Source organism: Meleagris gallopavo, chromosome 3 (assembly GCF_000146605.3).
Source record: "Meleagris gallopavo isolate NT-WF06-2002-E0010 breed Aviagen turkey brand Nicholas breeding stock chromosome 3, Turkey_5.1, whole genome shotgun sequence".
Taxonomy (NCBI): Eukaryota; Metazoa; Chordata; class Aves; order Galliformes; family Phasianidae; genus Meleagris; species Meleagris gallopavo.
Window position 1 is genome coordinate 60,425,266 of NC_015013.2, and position 9,062 is coordinate 60,434,327.

Here is a 9,062-nt window from a genome sequence, read left to right on the forward strand (position 1 = left end):
TTGTAGCTTAGTCACAAAATAAAACCTTGAAATTCCATAAAATTAAACACTTTTTCTGCTTTCTTGGCTGATTTTTAGAAAAAAAGACAAAGCAGGAGATGACAAGCCCCTGAGGAAATAAAGGAAAAAAAGCAAACAAGGTTGCAAGAGGCTAAACAGAAGATAAGAGCTACATTAGCAGGTAAGATAAAGGACTCAAAGTGTTCAAATGAAAGTCTGCACAAGGGGGTCCTGAGTCTTACTGAAGACCACAGGATCTGTAACGCCATGAATAATAAGCAACAACATGACTTCATCTTACAATACACAACCCCTTTCAGGGCTTTTGCTCCTGGTCATGCCTAGCATCCTAAAAATGCATACGTTAAGAAGTACTTCCACAAGTAGCGAAGTAGAATTGTACTTACCTTTCACCAAAATGAGCATCTTATTTCTAATTTACGTCCAAAAAGCACGTAGATGGACTGAATAAGGGTCCCTCAGCCACATCACATAGGACAGCTCAGAGAAACAAGACCTCTCTCACTACAGGATATTTTACCTCTGCTCCTTAAAACAGTGAGATCAAGAGCTGAAAGTTTTCACCTATGTTGATAGGCAACACCTCGGTGCTGATAAGAACTAGAAAATTTTCCACATTTGTAGCTACTTACAGAGAAAATAAACTGATAAATAGCGGGGACTTGTAATACCCAAGAAGTCTTAGTTTTTCACAGAGGGTGTGATCCCTGCCTCTCCCAGGTCTGTATTTAGGAACTGAGCACAACTAGGGAAGCTGCCCACCACAGAGCTAACACTGTACATTTGGGAGAAGCAACTGTGCTTAGCTCACCAGCCTCCATTTTGAGGATGTACATCAGTTACATCAAAGGGTGGGTGATACATTCACCATTTACCAGCCTCATGCAAAACAGCCATTTGTGGCAACAGTACGAGTATGCTGTGGAAGGGAAGTGGAGCCCCATGTTTTGTGTGTTCAGGGCAGCCAAGCCTTTCTTCCATTTGCTGATTTGAGCTACAGCTACAAGCTATGGATAGTTTTAAATGAATGGCAAGCACAGGGACTACAGTGTCTGTGTATCAAGTACAGATTTTCCACTAGGCAGACAAGCAGGTTTTAGTGTCAAGCAATGCTTGCCTGAAGTCTTTCCTTCTCCTGCAGCAGCTGTATGAAAGAGACAAGACCTTTGCTTAAGGACTTGTTTTCCGGATTTTTCTGAGTCCGGAATTTTCTGGTGGCAGTAAGTCAAGGCTTCGGGTTTTGGAGCAGTGACTTTGCATTGCCCTTCAAGCAAAAGGAGGGAAAGGCATACTCAATGTAATCAGTTTGCAAGAGTTTAATTAAATATGTAGGAATAGTGTTTCTTTTCCATCACACGCTATGCTCATGATGATTTTTTAAAAAAACTTTATTATATCTCTTCCTCAAATTCAACAGTTAATGAGATTTAAGGAAAGAAAATGTCTGTGTGTCCCTAGCAATAACCAATCTGATGGCTAAAGCAAGGGATGGGAGAAAAACAGGGATCTTTGGCCCTTCTTACTACATTTGTTACCTTTGTCTGCCATAAGGAAGACATCTATGAGAATCTGGAGGAACTCCAAACATTTGCCAGCTGGTTTTGAATGTTCTCAGCTGTGTATGCTGTTGGATAATCTTACACTTATTTTGTGCTGTTTGTTGCTGCCAGATAGTGTTACTGTTTAATGACAGTGTTAGAGAAGGCAAAAGTAGGTCCTGCTTCTGAGCTAGAAATAAGCTTGCATAATTTCAACTGAAAGTTGATCCAGTCTAGAAAGAGAAAAATATCCCCACATGTGTTCAGTTGGCTGCTCCTCCTAATATAATGGGAAAATAAACAATTTTCAGGTCTTTGATTTTGTTTATCTTCCATTATTAAGGCCAATACTTTTCACTTATATGAAAAAAAAAATCAGAGTAGAGACTAAAAACACTTGCAGAGTTTCTGACAGGTCTGAAAATCTTCCCTTAGTCCTCTCCCTTTACCATGCAGTAAGTTTTGATGTTTTTCCAGCTAGGATCAAGTTTTTTTGTGTTTTTTTTTTTTTTGTTCTGCTCCTACATTTAAATGTAAATTTCATAGGCAGTCAGATACTCCTGTTTTCTAAACGTTTACCCAGTAGTTCAATGACCCATTGCTATTCTATTTTTGTTTTAGAAAAAAATGCTCTCAAGATACACGTCAAGGACAGCAAAATAAATAGGATCTTGACCCCTGAAGTCACTGTCAGCTTCTTCCCAGCACAAAGTCTAATTAAAGACACTAGTGATCTGTCGAAGTTTTGCTGGGCTCTGTGAAAACTGTGCATCAGAATTTGTTTAGAGAATGTGATGTGTTTATTCAGAGAATTAACTCAAAACAGCTGAAATTCTTAGTTAAAGATTCTGTGGGTTTGATCAATAACATATACTTTGTTTTTTAATCTGCTTTTATGTTAATAAATTCTCCACTCTTAGGTACTTATTTCTCCTTCTAATTCTCCTCATGCTTTTAGCTATCATTTTCCTCCTCCTTATAAAAATGTTCTATTCCTATTTAACTGTGGAAATAAATCACTAGTTACAACACTATTCACCTTTGCTTCAGTTAGGCTGATCAATGAAAGAATGGATGCCACCAAAATCCACAGTTAGTTGTAGATTAGCTTGCATTTCTAGAAATCTCTCATTAATTATCTGTGTTTTCAGTCCCATGATTAAAACCTGTTAAGAACTCCTTTTCCTGCAGACTACATCCTTCTTAGGTTAGAGTTTTTGGACAACTCTCAACAGATAGATTCTATTAGAAAATAAAAATATGTTACAAGCAAAAGCTCTTCCCAGCAAAGAATCATTTTGTTCCAATCTCAGCTTGTTTTGGATTGTTGCAATGATTCATTTTTTTCCATGGATGTAAACAAACAAACATTAAGTGGATATCCACTTAAGAAGAATTTTTGCTTACAGATTTGCTATAAATAAAATCCTAACAATATTCTAACTTTTTTTTTTTTTTCCAAAAATATTCACTGAGGTAGCTTTTGAATCTCCTGGGAGGATTCTCACCAAATCTAAATCACATTAACTTGTTGGCTTTTAACTGACTCTGCTATTAGAACGAGCTATGTAGGCAAAACCCCAGATCTGGCCTGCAATTAGCAAGGCTCTGCTTATGCTGTGGCACTCGAGCTGTTTCTAGGAGCATGCTGGCTCTGTGTGGGTGAGATTTGGGGGTTTTGTTTTCTTTACTTCACCATCCCAGAACTTCTTTTTTCTTCCCCTAAAAAGGCTTCCTGTGTGCAGACATTGGGCAAAACACACAGTGTGCTGCCTAACACCTGCCCTAATCAGAGAGATCTGGGCCCTGCTGTGTGAATGCATCCATATATCTGTTTAGAATCATAGAATCATAAAGGTTGGAAAAGATCTCTGAGATCACCTAGTCCAACCATCAACTCATTCTCATCATGCCCACTAAATCCCATCCCTCAGTGCCACATCTCCACAGTTCTTGAACATCCCAAGGAATGGTGACACCACTATCTTCCTGGGGAGACTGTTCTAATACATTACCACTCTTTCTAAGAAGAAATTTTTCCAAATATCCAGCCTGAACCTCCACTAGTGCAACTTGAAGCTATTCCCTCTCATTTAGATGCAGCTTAAGCAGGATGTCCATAGGCTGGAATGATGCTCAGGGCCATGTAATTGAGACAGCTTCGAGAAAGTCTACAAGTACTCTTTCTTACAACTGGCATTTCACTTTTATGTCCAGGACACTTCCTAAATGACAGGTGACCATAAAAGAGCACAGAGTTTTGCAAGAGGAATATTCTCTCAGGACCCAGAAGAGCTTGAATTTTCAATTGTATGCTCTCCACGTCTAGCTGATATAGGAATAAAAAATGAATAATAGCTTTGTTCAAATAGGACAGGAAAATGAAAACTCCCATGTGCATCTGGTGCTCTGGAGATGTGCAGCTGGCATAGGGGGTAGGATGAGCAGGCAGCAGCTGCTCTTTGAGGTACATTCCTCTTGGGATTGAGCGAACCTCTAGACAGGAATATATCTGGGAGTTAGCACTAGCTGAACCAGTCAGTGGGGACTGCAGAGAGGACTCATGCCATGGAGGGAAGAAGACAACCAGCAGCACAGGATGCCTCTGCGAGAGTGCAGACTTGTGTTTCATAACCTTTGAGTGTAGCTCATGTATGTGGCACTCAGCCCCCTCCCCACCCGTTTTTCTTACTGTCCTGCTGCTAGCACGGTTAGAGCAGGTTAGAGCACTTAGCACAACCCTTTCCTCTGAAGTGCTGCTCTCATCTGCTACAAAAAGACCCATGCAGTCACAGGGAATTGCAGTCCACAACCAAAAAAAAATCACAGAATTACAGAATCATGGAATGGCGTGTGTTCAAAAGGACCATAAAGATCATCTAGTTTCAATCTCTTGCCACAGGCAGGGTTACCAACCACTAGATCAGGATGCCCAGAGCCACATCCAGCCTGATCTTGAATGCCTCCAGGAATTGGGCATCCACAACTTCCCTGGGCAACTTGTTCCAGTGTGTCATCACCCTCTGAGTGAAAAAACTTCCTTCTAATATACAACCTATATCTCCCTTGTCTCAGTTTAAAACCATTCCCCCCTGAATCCAGCTCCACGAAGAGGCTTTGGATGGATTTAGGGACCTACCAAACAGAGGAAATGAAACTGGGTGTCCCACCTACTAGCTTCTCCAGGAGCTACCACTCAGCAAACCTGTGCCCCACTCAGTCAATTAGTTGATTGAAGGGAGACCAAATCCCTGCTTTCGTGAGGTTTCCATAACCTGCTGGAATATCACTCCTCTCAGTGATATTCCAGCATCTGTCTGCTTTTAAAATCTTGTGCCATGCTCCTGCTGACTTTCAGCAATCCTCTGCCTCATGCAGTGTCCTTTTTAAACCTCACTTCAAGCCACTTAACTCACCCCAACTGCCACATGTGTAGTCCACTGACTTCTCAGACCGAAGGCCTGCCACTATGTTTTTGCCACTATGACTTTTAGATGCAACAGTGGACTTGGCCTGTAGGCCAAAAAATGTAAAGCTAACGTAAATTGGCAACCTGCCCAGCTGGATATCCCATGGAACAAATGCACAATTTGTCAATTTTGATTTCCCTTTTATCAGAAGTGCTTATGTGTAGATGTATAGCAAAAGGATCTTTGTAAAGTATATGACTCAGCAGTTAGAAAAAAATCCTTCTGAGAATGAAAAAGAAAACCAACATCCAACTTAACCATTGCATGTAGTTTTCAATCGCTAACTCACAGAATTACAGTCAGGGTCCCACATCCTGGCTGTCATTAGCAGCAGCCTACAATGGTTCCTCACATGGGATTTACTTCCTGCTCTTTTCTTTATGGACTCTGATAGAAAGGAGTATTTAAGGTTTTTCATTGTGCAGAGATATAAAAGGCTAAGAAGAGGCAGTGCACATCTACCATGTCATTCAGATTCTCCTTGCTTTTAAATTACTTCAACCTGCAACTATTGATGTATAGGCAAACCAATGTCAGAATAAATCCCTCACTTTGTTCTTCCCTATACATTACAGAGATAACAACTTCCACTAAATTTGGTTAAATCTTTTCAGAATATCTACTAACTACTCCCAATCCAAATTTCTTAATGCTGAGTCTAATTTTGTCCCCATCCAGACAACAAAAATATCTATGATACATTGAAATATATCTAATGTGAATTAAGAGTTTTCACTTTGGTTATAAAAACTAGGCATAAAAAAAAAGAAAAACAAAACCCCAAAATATCTCCAACTGTAGAGATCTCCTATCTGTATCACGGTCCTTTAAAATCTGTCCCTAAGTCTCCTATGGGACTCCAGAATGAAAATAGCTTATCCCATATCTGACTATATTCCACTGCAGCCTGGATTTTGTTAGTGAATACAGTTTTGAGAAAGCAAATGATATTTAAGCTCAGTTGCAAAGACAGGCACACAAATCCATTTTTATATATGTCATCCACTTCTGCAGGGATGAAGATCAAAATCCTTAATATCCTCCTTCTAGCCCTCTTTAAACAGAGATTTACACACAGATTTATTTCAATTCCAGTTGATAATGACTTATAAGAGTCTTGATGTCTTTGGAAAAATCAGCCTTGGCAGTTCTCCATTGACCCCCACAGTCAAGAGCATCACATCAGCTTGAAAATGGCTTATTTGTGTGATGAAAAGAAAATCCAATCTATTTACATATTAGGTCAATTATTTTCATTAAATGCTATCATAAGTCTTCTTTTAAGTGTGCTTGGCATGATTCAAGTCTGATGTTCTCGCAAGATATCTGCTAAATATTTATCATATTGATATTTCTATTAACATAACCTGTTTTCAGGTTAATAGGTTTACCTTTTGTGCCAGGGGAAACTAGCATGTGGGTTGTATTTTGGTCACAGTAAGTGGTGGTGTATTCATGAAATATCAAACACTTTTTGCTCAGTATCAGTTATTTGGAGGAGAAAAAAATCAATACAGTGTAGAAAATGACAAGAGTAAACATGGAAATTAACTCCTGGCACATCTTTTGTTCTGGGCTGTAATACTCATATTAAGATTGCCCCTTTTTAATAGCTTTCAAAAGAATTTCTTGCATAATGGCATTTTAGTCATCATGTTAATGTCAACAAACAAGGCAGATTAATGCTTATAATCCTGAGCTGTCTCACATTCTGCTTATTAGAACTGTAGGCAGATCTTCATTAGGATGAATGACATCTGAATCTATAAGCTCGTCACAACAGAGGCACCTTCTTGCTGTGGTGTCACCCTGCAGATGACAATGTCGGCCATTATGAATGACACTCCACAATTCGTTACTTCCTGCCTCAAATTGCAGTTAATCTTTCATCCAAACTGTACACATGTGCAGCTTTAAGTGGGCTATCACAGCAAGTACCCAGTAATGCTGCAAGCACATGGAGAATGACAGAAGGTAAATTGCTTGTCAGGAGGTCTGTATTTCAATTCACAGCATATTCCAAACACGTTGTGGTGAAAGCTCTCCACAACAGCTGCTTTCATTGCTAACTATTTTTGATGTAAATGTCAATAAAGCTCCAGGCCCTTTCATATTTTTGGCCAAGACTGTCCATCTTTCCCTATGCAGGCTGGCAGGTTGAGCTCCATTTATCTACTCTTAGGAACATGTCCTATAATAATGATTGTCTCTGGAGACCGTTTAGAGTGATTGAAAGCAGTGATTGGGACAATAGGCTGCTGAATTTCATTGCTGGATTGGGTTGACAGGTGACTGCTTTTATATCCTCTAATCTAGAAGAGATGGAAATAAAAACACAGTTATATCTAATCAACAGACAGGCATCTACAGATTGCAAAACCGTACCTTCAGCTTACCCTTCTCTCTGGAACGACTTGACCACAAATTATTACAGGGCTCACATATTTCTCAGGTGGTCAGAGGGCTTTGAACAGAAGGGAAAAAGCAGCAGACGTGTTGCCTCCCTAGAAACGAGAAGCAGAGAAAGAACTAGTCACAGGCTGTGTAGATCTACCAGTAGAAACACCAGCTGCTGTTTTTAGTAGCTGCAGTTAAGGCATTCATTTTGCTTAATGAAAATCCATGGGAGTTACAGAAAGAAGGAACTTCATTTTTAATCAAAGAGACTATGAATGTTATATATGTTTTCCATGAATTTTAACATACTGATTATAGCAATGCACTTTATTTATTTGCTTTTTCCTCTGGCATGGCTGACATGTTTTGTCTGGCATCTGAGCAAAAGTTCTGTAAACTCACTAAACTTACGACGGACTTTCAATTTTTTTTTATTTATAAAGTTGGTAATTAGCACACCACTGGGTTTTCCAGTGAAGATGGGAAGATGATCAGGTAGAATACTGAAAACAGTGTGGCAAGTAGTCTAAAATATTCACTCAGTACCAGCATCTGGTTCCTTGGCAGACCCCAAAGGCAGTTGTGCTGGCACCTTTGAAATTCCCTGTGAGTCTGTGTAGTTGCCTATGGTTACACGGCAGCTGGGCTCTGGCTTCCTTGTCCTTTCTGCTACCACCTTTGCTTCTGTAAATCACATGCACTTCTACCCACTCATGATGCCCAAGTCACGTATACTTCCCCCCTCCTGATTTGTAGATTAGGGGCAGAGGGTTAGAGAGTTTATCCTTGCCCATCTCCTTGTATCTAAATCTGCATTTATGTACTTTGTAAACTTTTGTTTATTTGAATACTGAGTAGCTTTCTGTGGCCCTAGGCGATGCTGACAGAAGTCATGAGAACAGTATGATTAAAAGCAGTTAACTGCCCAACCCTTAGTTGGCTGAGAAAAGTCTCTGACAAAAACCCAATTCAAAAAACTCCACTCCCTAATGCCTGAGCTCTAGTTTTCAATTAGAAAAAAAGGAAAAAAACATAATAGAATAAATTTTGACTTAAATAAGCCTACACCAGTAGCAGTTTTATTTTGGAATTTTGAGGGGAAAATATCTGCTTTATAAGAAATATTTATTGGAAATTTTATTTCTCCATAGAACCAAAAATGGGTCTTTTAAATAAGATTCATGCTGGATATTTAATGTTGAAGATATTCAGAAAGGGAGAAGGAAGTAATTCTTTCCAGATCTTGAAAAATAATCTTGTAAATTGAAAACTTGTAAATTGCAACCCATTCTAGTTTAAAAGCTGGTGTGGAATGTTTAAAATCTGGTTAAAATTATAAGCAGCAGCATTTGCCACAGAAGTGATCATGTAAAATTTTACTTTCATAAAGACAAATTTTTTTTTTTTTGGAACTGTTCAGGTTTTCAGCAAGATACAGCAAGGTAATTTCACATACAGGAAGTAACACCTGAGTTTTTGAGAAATGTGTGCAGAGTCTATTACAAATCTCCTTAAATATATAGGTTAAACTGAATGACTGTAATGAAAAAAAGGAAATTAAAACCAAACCAAGCAAATAAATAACAAAATGAAACAACACACACACACACAAAAAACAACACACACACACACAAAA